At 40.4% G+C, this 21,994-nt stretch overlaps 1 pseudogene; it reads right to left on the bottom strand.

Moving 5' to 3' along the window:
- Positions 1–821: 821 nt before the first annotated feature.
- Positions 822–18,802, bottom strand: LOC112320445 (AP-2 complex subunit beta-like; annotated as a pseudogene).
- Between the last annotated feature and the right edge of the window lie 3,192 nt (positions 18,803–21,994).

The following is a 21,994-nucleotide window of genomic DNA, read 5'->3' as shown; positions in this document are numbered from 1 at the left end:
TTGGGAACTCCAGTAATAGGAAGGATATTTTTGACTTTTACCTATGATCAAAACAATAAAATACATTTCAAATATTATTGGTTACACTGAAGATTCTTAGACTTTTAAAGTTCAAGTCTTTTCCAGTTTTTTTTTTTTTTGCTATCTTACTAGCAACGCTATTTTAGACCACTTGGCTTTATAGACACCCAACTCATATTTTCCTCAAGCGCCTGTTTTGAATTTTATTATATAACAAAATATATAATTATAAATTAACATATAATATATAAATAATTATAAATTATATAATATAATCCTGCTTCTGATACACTTAGAGCCTTGAACACTATAAATAATATTTAATTTCATTTGCTGGGAATAAATAGCTAATGTTGTGGAAGTATTAATTATAATGGTTTAGGAATAACAAACTTTTGAGGAGGAGGAAATACAGTGCAGTGCTCTGTTCTCTCATCTTTTATTTTTTTTCAGTGACACTTTTCCTTTAATATTTTTGTCTTGTTCTGCTTTTGAAATGAGCTCTCAGTTGCAATATATCAAACTACACTAAAAAATGCTGGCATTGACACAGTGTGGAGAAGCCCACGAGTAAGGGCAGATAGCAGCAGCAGGTAGGAAGTGAATGAAGCAGTGATTGCAAACGTCCAACAGGTTGTGTCCTGATGTTAGCACAGGTTAGACTAGTCCCTACCTTGGCGGGTGACCTCAGTGTATTTGGGTTCAGATTCTATACGGTAATACAATTTCTTCTGGTTAAGAGTTCTTGGCTTGCACTGATCACAAGGTGGCCAGACAGCACCAGACCAGTCTATTAGTTTTTAATTTTTCAAAATGTTTTCGTAGACCTGATAGATGTACTGAGAGACTGCAGGAGCTCTACACTTCAGCGATAGAGTAAATAGGGTTTCCGGGCTGGATATGTATCTTAGCCAGGATCCAAATGCCATTAGTGAGCTTAAAAGATTGGTAGAGCATGCCCTTCCACATTCCTCTTGGCAATTATATAAACGTTGTTGTTTTGCAACTTGCTGGGAGCAATGTCAGCATTAAAATGACATTCCTTAAGCTGAAGCTGAAGTTCATTTTCATTGGGAATATCCTTCCATGTTGCAAGGAAGACCTAGCTTTCCATTTTGCCACCTTCTGCAAAGAGCACACTGAGTGGGATAAGGTGGTTGAAGTAGAAGACATTAATATTGGTTTTCACAGGTATCTACAGGTTACTGGAGGTTCCATCTTCACGACTGGGCCCAAGGTATTGAGAGACAGGGAGACATCAATGCTCTGGTTTGGCGTCAGTGGTGTATAAATGGCCAGAGGAGTGCTGGGGGTGACTCCAAAGCTATTCTTATTAAACTGGATTGCAAAGTCTGTCATGTGCTACAGAGCTTAGTTGGTGAAGTTCATTTCTACATAGATGTACCGTTGGCTATGAGTAAATTTTCTGGAAATCTTCAAGCCTTTATCCTTCACTGCAGGCAGCCAGACAACCTTAGGAGCCACGTATCCACCAGTGCCATGTCTATCCCGTAAAGTTTAAAGAGATCATTCAGACGACTGCTGAGCACAGCAGCAGTAGGTGAAGGAGCAAAGATTGCGGGCACTAATGATGGGATGAAGGATTGCCCCTCCAGACTGTCTAGTCCCCTTCCTAAGAGATCCCTGCTCCCACGTACCTGCCTACAGGGAGGATACCTGTGGCACATTGACTGGGGAACCAGGGTCAAGGTTTAAAGGGTCCCCCAGAAGGTTACCTTGAGAGTAACCTGCTGTTGTTTCAGGTTGATTGCAATGGTGGTGCCAACAGGGTTGTCACAGCGCTCCCATGATGTATTAGCAATTGTTTGCAATGGATTCCATGACTGCCACAAAAGCATTGGGAGGCTTGTGATGCTCAGAGTCCAAAGAACCAGTGTGGCATGTAAGCTCACCCAGCAGAGTTGGCTCAGTAACATCTGTCTTCTCAGAGATCAGTGGCTTCTTAGACAAGACTAGTTTTTTGGCTGTGACAGCATTCATTGAGAGAAGCTGCCAATAAATATAGCCCCTGTGTTGAAGGTCAGAATTATCAGAATCATGTGTTGCCAAACTCAAGACATGCTGGACCAGTTCCTGTGTTTCTGATGGTTTCCAGAGAAATAGCTCCACTACAGCAGTAAGCAGAGTCACTGGGTAACAACTCTAGAAATTTCTTTAGGGCTTTTACTGCTGAAGGCACCACTGCTGAGTTGCCATGAGACAGATGGGAAGTTACCCACTCAGAGATGCTCTGAGCCTCCCTGTCATCTCTAGGATCACAATTGTGTCAGGGGTGTAGGCTGAGAGGCCCCACCACAAGTGTGGCTGGGGGATGGGAGACCTGGAGAAGGGCCACTGAGCGTTATTTGGCATGCCAACAGCAGGCTAACTTCATACCTATATGCAAAAGCAGTTATTTTGCATATCATCAGCAGGGTAGCTAGGGAAATAGGAGTTACTTTGACCCATGATGTAATTGGGAGGCAGCTCCTCTTGCTACAGCACCTACACAAGAGCTTGGAGGTGGTTTGCTCCACACCTTGGAGCCATGCCTCCTGGACTAACTGTGGCAGGCAAAAAAGGCAGAGAATACAGGAGTGCTTGCAGGGGTAGCCCATTGTGGGAGGAGTCGGAGATGGGGTTACGGAGGAGGTTCCAGGTTGGGATTTAAAAAGGCAGGCTGCCACAAGGGATGAGAGAATGAGAGACAACAAGGCTGGCAGGCCATGGGGAAGTGCCACATGGTTTTGGGTTAACAACTGGAGATCAGGGTGACACAGCTCATGGTGCTGGGGACTGTGGGAGACCTGTCAGATGAGCATGGATTACAGGGAGGAACAGGGAGTCTAGCCAAGCTACAGACTTCTATTTCTTTTCCTGAGATGAGGTACCCCTGACTGGCCTGGTTTAGCAAGGGGAGGCAGGACTGTGTGTTTGTGGGTGTTTTAAAGGGACTTTGAGATTTAATGGTGACATTCTGCCATTATTCTAAATCTGTATAACTTTTGAATGAATAGTTCCTTTCCTTTTTACCAAACTTTGGCATTGAGAGCCACAATTCCTAACACCTGACAGAAGGCAGGGAGAACCATAGTATAGGAAGCCTGTCTGCATGGCATGGTGAATGTAGCCCAGCCCCTGATTTGGAAAACTGGCGGGGAGCAAGTCAGCACACAGGAGCTGAGCCCACAGATTGGTTTTCCCGTGGGGAACCAGGACTGCGTTGTACCTAGGCTGCTTTGAGGCTTGCTTTTTGCTAAAACTCTCTCACCCTGAATTGAGGCAGCAAATGTTTACTGCATATCTTTAAAGTAACTTCCTAAAATCTGTGCTAAGTATCAAGTGTGACCAATTCAACCACCTCTCCCCTTGCATTTGCAAATATCCTTTTTCTTTGAAGTAATTAGCAACATTTTTTCCTTTGTTATCTGTAAAAGGTAACCACCTGAAGTGAACCTGTGCATAGTAAATGAGGACCATCCTCAATATAATGTGCCCAGAAAAACAATAAAAGCCTGTCCAGGTAGGGGTCGGGGCCCTCTCTCACTTAGAGAGAGGCCATGCCGTCCCTTTCCTCCACAGGACTTCTGTAGTCCACGTGAATTTGTTGGTCGCAGCCACAATACACAGACCCTGAGGGCCAGAGTCTGCATCACTGACGCGGATCTCGTCCCGCAAGATCTGCTGTTGAGGTTTCAGTATTCAAACACACATACACACGGACTATAGAAATCCGGTGGGGGAAAAGGGGCTACGTGGCCACTCTCCAAGTTAGAGAGAGACCTCTTCACCCCCGCCTGGACAGGCTTTATTGTTTTTCTAGGCCTCCTACGTCAAAGATGGTCCTCGTTTATTATTCATAGGTTTGTTTGGGGTGGTTATCTTTGCAGACACAGGAGAGGAAGTCACTGAGTACATCAAAGGGGGATATTTGCAATGTAAAAGGAGAAATGGTCGAAAAGGCTTTGTCCCATACCTGGGGGGTCTAGCCCAGATTCTGGGAAGATAAAGATACTCAGTAAACATTTGCTTCCTCAATTCAGGGTGAGGGAGTTTTTAGCAAGAGCAAGTCTCATAGCAGTCTAAGTACAATGCAGGCCTGATTTCCCACTGGAGAACTTATCCATGGACGTGGGTCCTGCCCGCCTACTTCACTCCCCACTGGTTTACCAAGTGGGGGCTGAGCCACATTTCCCACGCTTGGAACGGTTTCCCACACATCACTATAGTACGGGAAGACCCTGGTGGAGGGGCTTGTTTCGGTAACAGTATCTGGATTCCCCAATGGGTTAATTCTGTAACAATTGGACAGGCAGTCCAAGATCTGTCCCCATTCAGTGCACTCATTCAGAGCTGTCAACCCATTAATGTTCTGTGGGTTCTGATCCAGTAAGTTCCTCTTTGGGTGCGATTCACTGATTTCAGATAACAGTACTAATAATACTAGCCATTACCACTGAATTTGAATCTTCTATGAGATTCTGCAGAGAATATAGAAATCACTGATCTTCTACAATTTGGGCGCTGATATGGAGTTTTGCCATGCGGACTGCTCCTGTTTTCTGAACATAAGAATATTCATCCTTCCAACACTTGTGGAGGGGCTCACAGAGATATTCTGTACTCTGTCCACCCAGTTGTACCCCATGGTTCCACTGCCAAGGCTAGAATAAGAGGATCGAGACCTTCACAGTCCTTCACAAAGCTGTTGACAGTCATGATGGCCATGTCTGGCTGACTCTTGGCATAGTTCATCAAGTAGAGATTCAATACACCTGGAAAAGAAAGCTAACATCCTTCCCCACAGTCATATGGCAATCACTTTCTTCACAGTCTCCTTCCTCTTTTCTTTCTTTTCATTGTTGAGTTTAGCCTTTAATTCAAAGATTTTTCCCTTTTTTATTGGTTGTGAAATACTTGAAGGCAGACAAGGGCCGGGTGGTGGAAACAGCCAGAGAGCGTGTTCCCAGCCGTTGGGTGTTATGTTGGTTTTCTGCACATTACAATGATTAACCTTTTTTGACCATACACTTCCCAATACCAACATTTTTGAGTGCAGCTCAATGTATATTTATGGATTACATGAACTAATGTATTATGTCTTATAAAGAACATTCCAAAATGGACTTAGAAAATATCAATATTTAAATATAATATATTTCATTTTACTTTTGATGTTATATTGATATGTTTAATAAGAACATTATTTTTAATATGCTTTATTGTTTTTGAAAATTTTTCAGCATTTTCTTTTTAAAAATGTTTTTAATTAATTTTTTTATTGTTGTTCAATTATAGTTGTCCTCATTTTCCCCCATTGCTCTCCCCTGCCCTGCCCATCCCCTGTCTCCCAACTTCAATTCTTGCCCTCCATTGTCCTTGTCCATAGGTCCTTTATAAATGTTCCTTGATTTGATGCTTCCCCTTCTTTCCCCCATTATCTCTCTTCCGCATCCCCTCTGGTCATTGTCAGATTATTCTTTATTCTTATGTCTCTGGTTCTGTTTTGATCCCTTGATTGTTTTGTTGATTATGTTGTATCCTGCCATTTTGCCAAATTCACTGATTAGGTTAAGTAGTTTTTCGGTGGTCTCTATAGGGTTTTCTATGTACACTATCATGTCATCTGCAAACAATGACAGTTTTACTTCCTCCTTTCCAGTTTGCATGCCTTTTATTTTTTTTCCTTATCTGATCATTGTGACTAGGACTTCCAATATTATGTTGAATAGAAGTGGTAAAAGTGACATTCTTGTCTTGTTCCTCATCTTAGGGGGAAAGCTTTTAGTTTTTGCCCATTGAGTATGATGTTGGCTGTAGGTTTCTCACATATGGCCTTTATCATGTTGAAGTATCCCTCTACTCCCACTTTGCTGAGTGTTTTTATAATAGATAGGTGCTGTACCTTATCAAATGCTTTTTCCGCATCTATTGATATGATCATATGATTTTTGTCTTTCCTTTTGTTTATGTGATGTATTAAGTTTACTAATTTGTGAATACTGTACCACCCTTGCATCCATGGGATGAATCCCACTTGGTCATGGCATATGATCTTTTTAATGTATTGCTGGATGCGGTTTGCCAATGTTTTTTTGTTTGAGGATTTTAGCATCTATATTCATCAATGATATTGGCCTGTAGTTTTCTTTCCTTCTTGTGTCTTTATTTGGTTTTGTGATTAGGATGGTGCTGGCCTCATAAAAAGAGTTTGGGAGACTTCCTTCTTCTTGGATTTTTTTGGAATAGTCTGTGAAGGATATAGGTTAGCTCTTCCTTAAATGTTTTGTAAAATTCTCCTGTGAAACCGTCTGGTCCAGGGCTTTTGTGTGCCAGGAGTTTTTGATTACTGCTTCAATTTCACTAGCTGTTTTTAGTCTGATCATGCTTTCTGCTTCTTCTTGATTCAGACTTGGAAGATTATATTTTTCTAGAAATTTGTCCATTTCACCTAGGTTTTCAAATTTCTTGGAATATAGTTGTTCATAGTAATTTCATACAATCCTTTGTATTTCTGTGGTATTGGTTGTAAATTCTTTCATTTCTGATTTTATTTATGTGGGTCCTCTCTTTTTATCTTGATGAGTCTGGTTAAAGGCTTGTCATTTTTATTTATTTTATCAAAGAATCAGCTCCTCAGTTTATTGAGTCTTTGAATTGTTCTTTTAGTCTCTATGTCATTTAATTCTGCTCTGATCTTGATTATTTCTTTCCTTCTACTTGCTCTGTGCTTTGTTTGTTGTTCCTCCAGTTCTTGTATAAGTAGTGTTAGGTTTTTTATTTGAAATGTTTCTATCTTTTTTAGGTAGGCTTGTATTGCTATGAACTTCCCTCTTAGGACTGCTGTGTCCCATAGGTTTTGGGCTGTTGTGTATTCATTTTCATTTGTTTCCAGAAATTTTTGATTTTTTCCTTGATCTCATTGCTAATACATTCATTTTTTAAATAATGTGTTATTCAATCTCCATGAATCTGACTGTTTTTGAGTTTTTTCCTTGAGATTGGTTTCTAGTTTTAAGCCATTGTCATCCAGAAAAATTCTTGATATGATTTCAATTTTCTTGAATTTGTTGAGGTTTGTTTTGTGTCCTACCATGTGGTCTAACTTTGAAAACATTCCATGTGCATTTGAAAAGAATGTAGTTTGTTTCTTTGGGGCAAAAACTTCTGTATATATCAATTAAGTCCATTTGATCTAGCCCATCATTGATGCTCTGGGGATGCCTTTTATGCCATTTATATTGGCTCCGTGGATGTAATTGCATTTAAATTGTTGTTGGGTCATTATTTGGTGGGTCCTTCTTTCCAGCTGGTTGACTGAGGGTCTCTCCACCCACCACATCTTGTATGCTGTTGTGCAGGTGATGCCAGAACAAAACCACACAGCCCAGGAAACAAACTCACACCTGCAAACATAATTTCCACCCAAAATCCCACTATCAACAGCAAATGAACCAGTATTAATAATGGTGTAAAGAGACTGAGACTATTATAAAAAAGGAGAGTGGATATGAAATGACCTATTGAAAGAAAAATGATTTTGAGAGAGTAGAGGGAGGTTACTAATAAGCGTAGGGAATTGGAACAATGCAAAAAGAGAAAGTAAAATTTACATCATAAATAAAAAAGGGAGTGAAGAAGGTGGAATGGAGTAAGAGAAGGGAAGCATATAGTGATAGGTGTAAACAGAAATTGAAAGAAAATAAAATAAAGTGAGAGAGAGTAAGGAACAGGAAAGGGAAGTAAATAAATAATAATAATAATAAACATGAACCCGTATTGGAGAAAAAGATCCACCACCACACTTTCAACAACAAATGACCTAAGATTAATATAGGTGGGATAGGAATAAGATGGAAAAAAGAAAAGCTTGGGAGATGTGTAGAGGAATGAGAAGTGATTTTGAGATGATAAAGGGAGATGGGATACTAAGAGTGAGGAACAAAACCCAGGCTAAGAAAGGGAAAAATTAAAATTTGAGATGGAAAAAAGAAAGGGCAAGATGAAAGAAAAAATAGAAAAGAAAAAAAGAACAGGCTAAGCAGGGAAAAGTTAAAAATTGAGATTAAAATAAAGAATGAGCAGGTTGAATGTAGAATGGAGTAGAAGAGGGAAATGATAAAATCTGAGATTTGAAATATAAGAATAGTGAAGATCTAGAGATAAAATTGAAAAAATGCAACAACAACTACCCTATCCACAACCAATGAGCAAGAATTGCTAAAGGTAGAGAGAAAATGTGGGTATTTTAAGAGCAGAAAAAGAATATGAGATGACCATTGACAGGAAAATTAGGTTTGAGAGGCTGGATTGGGGAGAAATAGTAAGAGTGAAGAATGGAAACAAGAGGTAGCAAGAGAGAAAACAAAATTTAAAACAAAAATAATAGGAAAGAAGAAGGTAAAATGGGGTAAGAGAAGGGAGGAGCGAAATATGAGAATTGAAATAAACTATAATATAAGATCTAGTGGCTTGATATGCACAAACTTGAAGGACAAGAAATGAATGTTAAAAAACTGTGCAGGAAAGAAAATATTGCAAATCATGGAGAAGACCACTGTGGATTTAGTCCTGGTAGCATCTAGTATTTACCACTGTTTTTTCTTTCTGGATCCACCTCTGATGATGTCAGATGGTGTCCCAGTCTGTCCTTAGGCAGCCTGTTCAAAACTACCAGGGATCTACTGTCTGTGGCTATCTCCTTCAATTGTTAATCTAGTCACTCTGCACTCAGCAGTGAGGCTTAAGCACCACAGGTGGAGCAGAGTATCCTGTGGGGGCCGGGCTATCGCTTCCCTCAGGCTGCTGCCTCTTGGAGGGGAGTGGCCTGCCTGAGCAGGATGGTTGCTGCAGTATGAGGGATGATTCAGCACTGGGATCCTAGTGGCTGCTCTCTCAGTCTTCTTCCCAAAGCCTCCATCCCCAGTCTCTCCTCAAGCATCTCTAGTTCACTCTGCCCCCACATTTGCTGTAGCCCAGGGTAAGTGGCTGCATATGAAAATTTATGTGTTGGTCCTTTAAACAGCTCTTTGAGTCTCTAGCCATCTGTCTCTGGTAGAGAGAAACCCAGCTGCTCTTTGCAAGTGGTTGTTATCTGTGTACCTTTTGGGCTCTGGTGCTGCAGGCTGGGTAGGCCAGCTTAGGGTTTAGACCCCACACTTCTCAGGGGGATCACACTTAAGCTGCTGCCTGTGGGAGCCCAGCCAGCCCTCTCACACCCCCTCTACACTTCCTACCAGCCACATTTTGTTGAAGCTGTTTCTTCTGTTTGTTTGTGGTTATAAGGCTTCTCTCCTGCTATTGTGCAGTTTTTATTCTGGATGACTTTTCCACAATTTAGTTGCAGTTCTAGATTGGTCCTGGGAGGAGGTTCGTGTAACTTCCACTCACTCCTCCACCATCTTGGATCCCAGCATTTTCTTTTATAGCAATTCAAAGTTCTGGTTGTGTATTTTATTTTAATTGTTTTCTGGGGTGGGGGGGGAACCTCACAAAGATATGCAGATTAAAATGAAAAAAAGTATAAATGGCTAAGAAATTTTAATTTGTGACACCAATTTTTCAATTCTGTCCAAAAAGTTTTACTTGAAATTTGTACAATAAATTACCATATTCATTCATGACGACCAAGTCTTCTTACAAATTAATATGAAGGTTTTATATTTTTAACACTGGGCCCTAAATTTACTAACATGCTTTTTAAATGGGTTAGAAGGCTTTGTTTTCAAGTTTTGGATTAGACAGCTATGATGATATCACTTTTTCAGCAACAAAATGATGGAACCATGTCCAACCCACATTTTCAAAATTCCTTCTCTGTATCACTTTTTTTTTTGAAAAGTGGCAATTATTTCACTCATTATGAAAGTGTTACTTTTTCCTCAAAAGGAAAGATAACAGTTATGCATTTTTTTTTTTAAAAAAAAAACCCTGCTAAGTAGCATACTATTCATAGCAATTTTTCATTGCAGAAGAGGTCAACAAATTAGGCACACTTGTCAGTTGTAAAAGAACAATGTGCCTCAGGCCTTAAGTTTAAGAACCCTCAAGTACTTTGTCCTGAGATAACCAGGGGGCCTCTGTTTTCAGTGGCTCTTAACTGCTAGCTACATGTTAGAATCACTTGGAACACCAAGAATCAAGTAAAACAAACTTTGCTTCTCCAAAACACCAACCCCAAACAAACAAACAAAAAACGAGTGTCTAGGCTCCACTCCGAGAGGATTCTGATTTAATTGATATTTCTGATCTAACTGATATGCAGCGGGACTCAGCAGGTGGTATTTTTCAAAAACATCCCAGGTTATTCTCATATACAGTCAAGATTGAGAACCATTATTGTGTTTGGATAAAAATTTCCTTGGATACTCCTTATATCATGACAAAATATTTTATACATTCTACTTAAGCTGATATACCCCATAAATTCATGTAACCGAACACATGTCAACAGCAGTGTGTTGCCGTGTCCAGGGGGAGAAACACTATGGCTTTCACATCCTCTGGAGAAACTTGGATTCTTCTCTGTAGTTTCTTTTTTGTAGTTGTTGTAAAAAAAACACATAGAATTTACTGTTGACATCATTTTTAAGTGTGCAGTTCAGTGGTGTCGACTGTATTTACATTGTGGTACAGCAGATCTCCAGAACTTTTTCATCTTGCTAAACTGAAACTCTGCTCCCATGGAACAGCAACTCCTCATTCTTCCCCCTCTCAGCCCCGGGAAATCACCATTTTACCTTCTGTTTCTATAGTTTTGACTGCTCTGGTTATCTTATATAAGTGGAATCGTATAATATTTGACCTTTTGTGACTCTCTAGTTATTTTGTAGACCTTATTTGTGGCCATTTCACAGAGAGTAAAGGAAGAGAGCTAGGTTTATAAGCTGTTAAATATTGATTAGGATTACTTTTCCTATTCTTTTAAATAAAGATTTAGAAATGAAAGTTCTAGCATTTTCTTTCTCCAACCCAGTGGATGGTCCTGCCTAACTCGCTGTCAGCGTCCTCCAGCCAGAGACCACCAGGAACTGGCCTGGAGTTTATTACTCACTGCAGCGAGGGAGAACACACAGTGGGAACAGTGGCACATTTCAGTAAGAGGATGGTAAAAAGGGTGATTATAGGATTTAGGCTTTGATGCATGATTTTGAGGGAAGTTGCAGGAAGCAGAGGTTCACTCTAGGAAGTGAGGGTAGTTCTATGATTGGCAAAGAAGCAGCGTAAACTCATACTATCCAGGAGAGGGGGCTGTTTGGTATTTTGTGAGTTTTTCTCAGTGACCATAGTTTTTGGTCTGTGTTTAGACAAAATTATGAAGTGGCCTTGTTTTGTCTCATGGCCTCAGAGTGACCTTGTCTGGTGGTGTGCTGTGAGGCTGTTCATGTGTAACCAGGGGAAAGCATGGGCTAGCCACTGAGTTCGGTCCAGTTAGTGGTAACAGTGAAACCTGGCTGTGTCAGACCACTTCTTAGATTTCAGGGGCCAACTATTATCTTCCTCACTACTTTTGGAGAGGTGAAGGTTTGGAATCAGGAAACCTGTGACTCAGCCTCAGTTTCACCACTGACTGGTAGTGTGATCATGGGCCAATGACTGTCACTTTACTGTCCCATCAGGTACCCGCCTCAAAGTAACATAGTGAGCACTAAATGAGATAAAGCATCTAGAATGCTGAGCGGATTCATTCTTATAGGGTGGGGACTCATGTTAGCAATAATAGCCTGTTTTTTAGCTCTCTCTCTCACAGGCGATTCTTTTGTTCACTTCAGAAACAGTTACGGGGTGACTACCATGTGTTATTCACTGTGCTAGGGGACTGTGCCAGGTGAACAGTACATATGAGGCCTCTGCCCTCACAGAACCAATAGTCCAGAATGGCAGTTGAATAGAGGGTGAAAGGCTCTCTGAGGGGGTTTGAGGGAGTCCTTGAAATAGCTGAGCAGGGCTGGGGAATGATCTCTGGGAGAAAGTGATGTTTAAGCTGGTACCTAATAGATGGACAGGAGTTACCTGGGGAAGAATGCTCCTGGTAGAAGGAATAGCATAAGTTAAAACAGAAAAGTCACAGAGAACACGGCACAGCTTGTTTAGTGGGAAACAAACTAAGAAAGAACAACAGAAAGGAAAGAAAACTCTCACTTGTTAAGTGCACACTATATGAAACAACTTTTCAAATCTTGCACATAAATTTATACGGCACTGCAATAGTAATCATTGCTCATTAATTAATGAATGATGGTACGATGCTTTGAAAATACAAAGTGTAGCACATTTGCTAACAAATTGGTGATTAGCATGATTGCTGTTTTGATATAGCCTCTGTTTACTCTCTGCACTTGGACTTCCAACTGTCTGCTTGCTTTCTTGCACCAAAGACAGCTGCTTCACAATAGGCTTGGTTCAGTGGCTATTTTTGGCCTTTCTTTTCCTGGGTTGTGAATGAGCTTAGGAATGATTAATAATGGAAAGAAAAAAAGTGGTCTGGATGATTTCCAGAGCCCTTTCCTAATAAGTCATTCTGCAATGTTTACTACTCTCCCAGTTTCTGGCATACTAAAATCTGGCTAAAAGTATTGTAATTGTGTTGCGGGGGCATCTGGTGAAGCAAACGTAGCAAGGGCTATTTTTGGTTATTTCAGTATCTACATTTTCTTGATTGGGGTCCACCAAATAACATAACTTCTTGTGGATTCCAATTATTACCTCTACAATTATGTATAGTTTTTAAAGAAATAACTAAGTGGAATTCTAGCAGCTTGTATATTTACACTTGATAAAGAAAGATCTCAATGCCATTAAAAAAACCAAAAAAGACCCCCACAAAAACTAGCTCTAATGAGTTTTGATTGTTGATGAACATCTGAAAGCACTTAGTTTATAATTAAACTCTATCAAAAGTGTTTTTTGTTTCTGTGTTGAATAACCAGGATAACCAGATACAGGGGCAGGGTGGGGTAGCGTCCTATCGATAAGAATCATGTTGGCTAATACAGCGGTCCCCAAGCTTCAGTACAAGGGACCGGTTTTGTGGAAGACAACTTTTCCACAGACTGGGGTGGGGTTGGGAGGGAGACAGGAGGTGGAGCTCAGGTGGTAGTGTGAGGGTGTCCGCGGATGGGGAGGAGGGAGGTTGGGGACCCCTGGACTAGTAGATCCAGTTGCATCAAAATGTGGGCTTTAACACAGTCCGAAAGAAGTTTCTTCTCGTTAGTGTGTAGAAAGCACTCCTCAGTTGTCTTGTGTATCAAGTAACCCATGTACTTGGTTGGTTGCCTAGATAAGCTGATGGGAATTTGTCTTGGGGCGGCTGCACTAACAGACCTCGGCCTGGATATGGGTGAGGACATGTTTCTGGTGCATGTTTTGGATGCTGGCAGCTATCTTTGGCCTACAGTTTGGTCTGTGTCATCAAGAGCTTACTTCTAGTAGGAGAGAAAAGACACTTTCACAATTGTATTTCTATTAAATTGGGTAGGTGTGACAAGTACAGTAGGAATGTCATAAATCCACCCTGAAATAGGAGCAGGGAAGGGACTGATTCATCTGAGCTGGGTAGCTTTCATGGCAGAGGTGGCTTTCAGAATGGGCCTTGAACAGCAGGAGTTATTTCAAACAACAGACATGAGACTGTGGGTGGGCAAAGGGAGAGCATAACAGGACTTGGCAACGGCAAGAAAACAGGGAAGATGGCAATAGATGTTCAGTTCTGTCTATTCTATCTCTGATTGCTCATTAGGAAGGGTGACCCAGTGTCCAGTTTTTTGGGGGGGATAGTCCTAATTTATACCTTCTGACCTATAGTAACCATGGTAAGATGAATAACATCCCTGAAAGACATCTGTGTCCTCATCCCCAGAACCTGAGTTTATTGCCTTCCATAGTAACAGAGACTCAAAAGATGTGATTCCCTTAAGGATCCTGAGATGGAGAGGTTATTTTGGGTTATCTGGATCGGCCCAATGTAATGACAAGAGTACTTTTGGGAAGGAGGCAGGAGTGTCAGAGTTAGTAGTAGGACAGGTGATGATGCAGCCTGAGGCTGAAGTGACATGAGAAGGGGCCATGTGTCAAGGAATGCAGGCAGCTCCTAGAAGATACAAAGGGTGAGGGATCAGATTCTGCCCTCAGAATGTCTACGAAGAGCCAACGCTGGCAATGCCTTGAATTTAGCCCAATGAGACCGATTTTGGACTTCAGACCTCTAGAACTGCAATACAGTAAGTATATTTGTGTTGTTTTAAGTCACTAAATTTGTAGTAATTTGTTGCAGCAGTAATAGTTTATAGGGAACCTATCTGCGTGGAATGGCAAATGTAGCTCAGCCCTCTGAGAAGGCCCATAGGCGCATGGTGGCACGCAGGATGCCAAACCCACAGATTGGTTCTCCCATGGGGAATCAGGCCTGTGTTATACCTAGGCTGCTTTGTAACTTGTTCCTGCTAAAACTCCCTCACTCTGAGTTGAGGCAGTAAATGCTTACTGCATATCTTTAAAGTAACTTCCTGAAGTCTGTGCTAATTCTCCCAAGGACTGAATGAAGTGTAACCAGACCAATTACTCTTATCGTTCCCTTGCATTTGCAACATTTTTTTCTTGTTAATCTGTAGGAAGTAATCAGTAACATCCTTTTCCTTTGCTATCTGTAAAAAGTAATTACCTAAAGCAAACCTGAGCATAATGAATGAGAGCTGAGAGCCTTCTTTGATGTATGCTATTAGAAAGCCAATAAAACCTTGTCAAGGCAAGGGTTGGGGTGTTCTCCTTTTGAGGGAGTGGCTGTGTCATCCCTTTTTCTCCACAGGACTTCGGTAGTCTGTGTGAATTTGTCTCCTCTCATCCACAACGCCACAGACACTGGGGGCCAGTGTCCACATCAATAGTTAACTAATACAGTAACGATATTGAGCCCCTTTACTCCCTCACAAATAGTGTGATTTTGTGATACATTATATGTTTATTCTATGCATAAGCCACAGCAGCTTACAAATCCATGGTTCTATCAAAATAATTTTAGGAAGTAAAATTTGGGTCCATCTATTCTGATACCAGGGATTAGACCTTGGAGGTCTGAAAGGGGATCATCTCCTGGAGGGTGGGGTGGGTTGGGCTACATGTGCACGTACATCGGGGGAATTACCAACTAACCAGAGCAAATGAGGTGAGGTGCAGGGGGTGCAGACGGGGAGATGGGATGGGACAGGGAATGCTTTACTTTACAGTCTCCTGTGTCAGCTACTCGTGGGTTCTTCACCAAAGGCTTGATTTGCCTTCAATCAGGTCTTGTTCTGCTTGTTGGATTCTGACATAAACAAAAAAATAGAAATTATGGAAAACATTTTTAGAACCATATTTTCAGAACAGTTGGGAATACTTATTTGCCTTTTGGTTTCATGTAAACTCTTAAGATGTTCATTTGCCCAGCAATATCTCTTATTTTCCAGAATTATGCAGAAAGGATATTTTCTTCTAAATAAATATCTCAGTTATATCTATTACCTATTTTTAAATAAATGTAGTTATTCTAATACCATGAGTTCTCCAATCAAAAAGTCTCTTGAAATATTTTAGTCAGAAATCCTCCTGTGGTTAATTTCTATAACTTTTATATTGCTTGAGGGATCAAATCTCTTGTCAGTTGTTTTATATTTATAAAGCATTTTTATTCTTCAAGGATTTCCCACAAATTTCTGAGGCATGCTTTGGAGGAGAATTAATTTCAGATGACAACTCATTCATACATGTAGCATAATGGTGTCCTGGCCCAGGTTATGACACAACAGAGGAACTCATTTCAGCAGTGACTAAGAAAAGCAGAAAAGAATTCTATCTTGGTGCCACTGTCAAAGCCATCTATTCCTGTCTCATTGTGTTTTGAGCTTTTAGATTGGTTTAAGTGCCTATGAACGAATGATTAAATTACATACTAATTTTAGTTTTCAGAAAGGTATTAAAAGACTCATTTTTATACTTTAAGACATTATAGTATGAGTCCTAGAAAAATTATCATTTGGCCTTATAAATTGACTATTTTTATTCTTCGTGTTGACAGACTATGACTTTATGCTATAATTATTCTACTAAAGAAGGCTGTGTGGTGAGCTTCACAGCAGAGTATTTCTGGTCCTGATCTTGCTTCCACTCAGTTTTATTCTGTTCTAATTTTTAGATATTATTTATTAATTAGAGAAATTATAGAAAAAAGTCAATAGAATAAATAAGACAGCTATATAGAAGACAAATAAAAGTTAGATTAGGACTTTTCATGAAGACGGTGCCCAAAGCGAAGAAGGAAGCCCCTGCCCCTCCCAAAGCCGAAGCCAAGGCAAAGGCTTTGAAGGCAAAGAAAGCAGTGCTAAAAGGCGTCCACAGACACACAAAAAAGAAGATTCACACGTTGCCCACCTTCAGGAGGCCTAAGACACTGCTGCTCCGGCTCCGAAGGCAGCCTCTTCATATGTAACAAAGATAAATATCCTCGGAAGAGCGCCCCCAGGAGAAACAAGCTTGACCACTACGCCATCATCAAGTTCCCCCTGACTACTGAGTCAGCCATGAAGAAGACAGAAGACAACAATACACTTGTGTTCATTGTGATGTCAAGGCATACAAGCACCAGATCAAACAGGCTGTGAAGAAGCTGTATGGTATTGATGTGGCCAAGGTCAACACCCTGACCAGGCCTGATGGGGAGAAGAAGGCATATGTTTGACTGGCTCAGACTATGATGCTTTGGATGTTGCCAACAAAATTGGGATCATGTAAACTGAGTCCAGCTGGCTAATTCTAAATATAAAAATTTTATACTAAAAAGAAAAGTTAGATTAGGAAACAATTAGCAGAAATTAAAGTAGAAGAGCAGTAACTTATGGATAAGCTCTCAGATAAAATAAATAATTAAATGTAACTTATAAAAGAACAATATTAAACATGGATTAATAAAATTTATTCATGAATATCTAAGACTTCAGTATTAAAAATATTAGATCTAAGAATCTGTGAAAATAAGATAAAATAATAGTAGTTGATAGCTGGAAAAAAGCAAGTTGTAAGAAGGAAAAAACTGATTATTAGAAACAAATGTATGTACATCAACACTAAGAAAGCACATGAAAATACAATAACATATAAAAACCAGTTTGAGTGGTACAACTGCACATACTCAGTAATTAGTAAACTGAAAGGATTCATGGGTAAATAGGAACTCAGTCTAACATGCAATTAGGACCATCCCCTCAAAATAAACATTTTTATCCTTAACTTATTTGTATTTGTTAGGATGAACAAACTTTCATCAAGAGAAACAAAGAGCAACAATTAAACTGAAACAACCCAGTGTGCCCTAAACCATATTTTCAGCAATATTCTGGAATCTCTTCCAAAGCTAATGTTTCGTGATTGTCAAACAGGATACTCTATCACAGGTAAGGAGAAAGAATGAAATGACTCCCAGTGAACCTCTGTTTCTTGATGAAGACAAATGGTCTAGTCTGCATATAGAGCCGAATTACTTTGGAATTTTAGATCGTTCACATGACTGAAGTTACTTATTAGTTTCCATTTAATAAGTTTTGTAAAACATCAAGCTGGATCTTTTAGGTAGTAGATTATATATATAAACTTACATACATTTATATATATAATCTACTCACCCAAGGATATGTTATTGATTTGAGAGAGAAAAGGAGAGAGAAAAAAACATTGGTGTGAGAGAGAAAGATCAATTGGTCACCTCTCATATGCACCCTGACCCAAGGATAGAACCTGCAACCTAGGTATGTGCTCTGACTGGGAATCAAACCTGTAGCCTTTTGGCATATGGGACAATTTTCCAACCAAACAGAACAACCTGGCCAGTGCAGTAAGCATAGAAATATAGGCACGTTTTGAACCATTAAATATCCTTTAATGAGCATCAGTTGCAGCCTTTGGATGCAACTGAGATGGAAAATCATTTGTGTCTCCTCGCCACACTCACACACCCTGCCGGCTACCAGGTGGTGAAGGCTTGTGCATCATTTACTGGAGAAGAAACCATTAGATTTTATACCTAGAAAAACTCTTTTAAAGTATCTCTTCTAAACTCTCTATTTTATAATTGGAACCTGAGCCCCCAAAAGGTGACTTCACATGCTTGGGTGTAGAAGACCACTAGGTGGCAGAAAATCTCATGTCTCGAGTAACAATGCTAATCACAGATTGTTCCTTTAATTAACATTTACTATTTCAAGGGTATCTGACTCTAAGTGGTATGGGTGTAGAGAGGTTCTATGGAATGATATGGTGAGAGTTGATTTAGGAGTCTGGAGTCTGTCCTGACTCTGGTACCTCCTGGCAAGATGCCTTTTGGAATATAACAGCTTCAATTTTTATATCCATAAAGTAATAATAATAGTATATGACATTCTTAAGTGAGATCACATGTGATCAAGTTTTATCAGGTATAGAACACATGAGTTACTATCACCATCTTTTTTTTTTTGCAGAGAGTAAAGATTTTTATTCACTCTCTAAGAGGGGAGAGGGGTGTGGAGGGAGATACCAGTGCTGAGGGGTGGGGGCTTTGAGCTTTTATCGAGTAGTCGGGGTGGTTGTAGAACAGGACGTTGCAGCTGGTCTTGTATAGGGTGCAGCTTGTTTCACTGTTATCTTTGGGTGCAGGGTCTAGTCGTTGAGGTCTGTCCTGTCCTGTTTCGTACGTTCTCAGAGCCTCTGCACCTTCAGGGAGCTTCCAGTAATTTTCTAGTCCTGAGGATAAAGGCTCATAAAACGAGTCAGTCATGCTTTAGGGGTCCAGGTTGCTCTGGCAAGGAGGGCCTGAAAAGGGGCTTTTGTCCTATTAGCCTCTTCTTTGACTTCGTTTCCTGGGCAGATCTCGCTCTCTCTGCTGTCATCATACCAGAACCACCTGAGAAGTGAGATAGAAGCTCTGAACCCGTGCCCTGAACGTCCCTCACCTCTCCAAGTACGTTTTCAACATGAAGACTTTGCTGTGTGCACTGGTTCGAGATGAAGCCGTGCAGAGACTAGACAGCATCCCAGACTCTGCTCGGTTACTGAGGTATAAAACCTGGTTACTGGCCCCTGAGACTTGCCCCCTCCTGTGGGCAGACACTGGCTGGCAGCCCCCGTCTTGGCCGGCTCTTCCCTGCTGAGACCTAACTAGCTCCTTTCTCTCTGGCCTGTTAGCTTTTCTTTTCCAAAGATGGCCTTGCGGGGTCCTCTGGTTATCCTTAGATGGACTGGCCTCTGTATAATATCCTCCCATAAAACATTAGTATAACCTTTTCTTCCAAGTAGTTCAAACATCACTTTCCCAAGTTTTCTTGCCACAGTTCATATAACATGAGGGGGCAGGGATTATCTCTCTTTATATATATTTAGGTTCGATAGAGTTTTTGGTTTTATCAGAACCACTGGGGAAAACCTAATGAGATTAATTCTCCTCAGGCTGGAGAATAAATGTATAGAATGTACTCCAACCCTTTAGGGAAAGCCGCGAGGGGTTCACACTGTGAGAGAAGGCCTGCTCTGTATGTTTGTGGGCCAAGTTAGCTTTTACAAGCAATTTGAATGGAATGTATACATTATCATTTCCTCTGCACCTAGAGTTTCTTCCCAGAACGTTTTTCAAAGTTCTTCTGCAACAGTGATTTCCCCGCTTTTCTCCAAATAGCCGTTTTCCCCTTAATGCTTGACAATTTCTTGTCTATCCTAGGTCTTGTCCCTGTTCTATTATGACAATTTTCTTAGCTGGCTCCTCACACAGTAGTTGGGATTTTCTGATCTCCACTTGTGGGTTCAGCCTCATTTAATTCCCTGAGATCAATCAGCAATGAAAACATATTTCTTCTCATAAGACTAGTCTCCAAAATTATAAAGTGTCAACATTTTTTAAAAAGGTGATTATTACAATGCTGGAAAAATGTTGCAGAAGTCGTGGGAAACCCAAATATTGAGGAATGTGGGAGAGAGTCAAATGGTGGCTCTGTTTTATATACTTATTCTCCCACCAAACATGAGCCACGCCCTTTCCACAAGAACTACGTTGGAACCTTAGCTCTGAACCTCAGTTCCTTGACTGTGTTGCTTGTAGATCTCTTTGAAGTCACCTACCTGCTTTGATCTCTAGGTTGTACCTTCTCTCAACCAAGACTCCAAGGTTGACATGTCCTGATTACATCTTGCTGACTTCCCTGTCACGCACTGCTCATCTAAAGTACTGTATTTTATCCATTACTGTTTTGACATCTCCACAGTCCTTCTTTGCAGTGTTATCTGCTTGATCTTGATTTAAACCCTTCTAATCTGAAAGGATCACACACCGCCAACAGTTGTGTGAAAAGTAGTAGTGGTAATAAGGGGAGGGTTTGGAGGAATCCTAGGCACAGCAGGACTGAAAGTACACCTCCCAAGCTTTTAGGTTGATTTAGACAATTATCTGGGAATCTTCATAAAATACACAAGGTATCAGGCTAGCAAAATTATAAACCACCATCTTAGTTTCTTGCTAGTACTATATCAACAAATAGGAATTCATCTCACCTTCCTTTCCCTTCAACATTTATAAATCAGTAAGCCAACACTTTGCTAAAAGTGATGCTAAATAATACATGCTTAATGCCTTAGTGTGGGTTCCCTGGGCAATAGACTCCGAGATGAAGATCTGTGTTCAGGAAGTTTACCGGGGTGTGCTCTCCAGGAGGGCTGCTCTGAGGTAGTGAGGGAAGCACTGTGGATGCAACAAAGGCTTCAGCTAATACCAAAGGAAGCTCTGGAGCTGGGATGGCTCTTTAGAGTTGTTCAGAATTGAAGTGAAGCCATTTTACACCCACGTTGATTAGTCTTTGGAGGTGGACTGCACAGCAGGAGGTGTAAACTTGACTGAGTCATCTCCGTTCCCTGAGGGCAGTTGCTAGACAGGCCTGAGCTGTGAGCAGTCTGCCTCCAATCTCCCTCGGGGCTGACAAGATACAAGCCCGAGTCCTGAAGGGTGGATCTGGACAGCTCCCCCAGCACTTACGTACATGCACTTATGTGCACCCCCAAACATACATTAACACACTTACACACTCACAGTATGCATATATACATGCACATTCATACATAGACATACACACATTTACATATTCAGCTATATTGCTGCTTATAATAGTAACTTGACCTCACCCAACAGCTTCCTTGATCTTTTTATTTAAATATAAAATTCTTTGAGAGAAAAGTTAGTGCTGTTTCAACAAGAAGTCCTTCTGGAAATTCCAAGTTCAAATCAGGTTATTTTATACCATTCTTAGTATCAGAAGTTATTTTAGAGTCTTTAGAAATTCTCCCTACCTCCACATTCTCACCACCCCACAGCCTCACCAGAAAGCTTTTATAATAAATTATTTGAAATGTTCCTAAAGGCGTTTCTCTCACAGAGAGAACAATACCCTCGTGTACAAAAATCTGTATCTCAGCTAATGGCTAAGGATTATAGTGACTAAGGCCTACTGGGTCACCATGTTAGGTTAATATTAAGGATATTTTTCTTTAGCCTTTTGGGTCTAAATGTTGAAGTGGGTATTCATCTGTGTTAAAAATCTATATTCTTTTTCATTTATAATAACAAATTTCATTAAAGTGGCACCCTGACCATAATCTCTAACCTTGGACTCAATTGTTTAGTCCATTTTTGTTCCCAGCTGACAGCGTCAAAAACTTAAAAAAAAAAAAAAGATTTTGATGATGCCTGACTACTACTATTTCTTTTTTTTATTATTGTAATGAATTTGTTACTGAATTAGTTGGATTAATTCGTTAAATTTACTACCCTAGTAGGAAAAAAGCATTAACATAATAAATCTTACATTAGGACAAATTATATCTTACTGCAGTCAGTGGAATGAGTGTTTTGTGACAAACTGTATTATACAATGATATTTGAACTAATTGCAATGTAAGTCAAATTGGTTATAAGTGCCGGTGTTTTCTT

The sequence above is a fragment of the Desmodus rotundus genome, chromosome 2 (genome assembly GCF_022682495.2).
Source record: "Desmodus rotundus isolate HL8 chromosome 2, HLdesRot8A.1, whole genome shotgun sequence".
NCBI classification, from domain to species: domain Eukaryota; kingdom Metazoa; phylum Chordata; class Mammalia; order Chiroptera; family Phyllostomidae; genus Desmodus; species Desmodus rotundus.
Note: the sequence above shows the minus strand (reverse complement) of the source record. Positions and strands in the feature narration are given on the sequence as shown.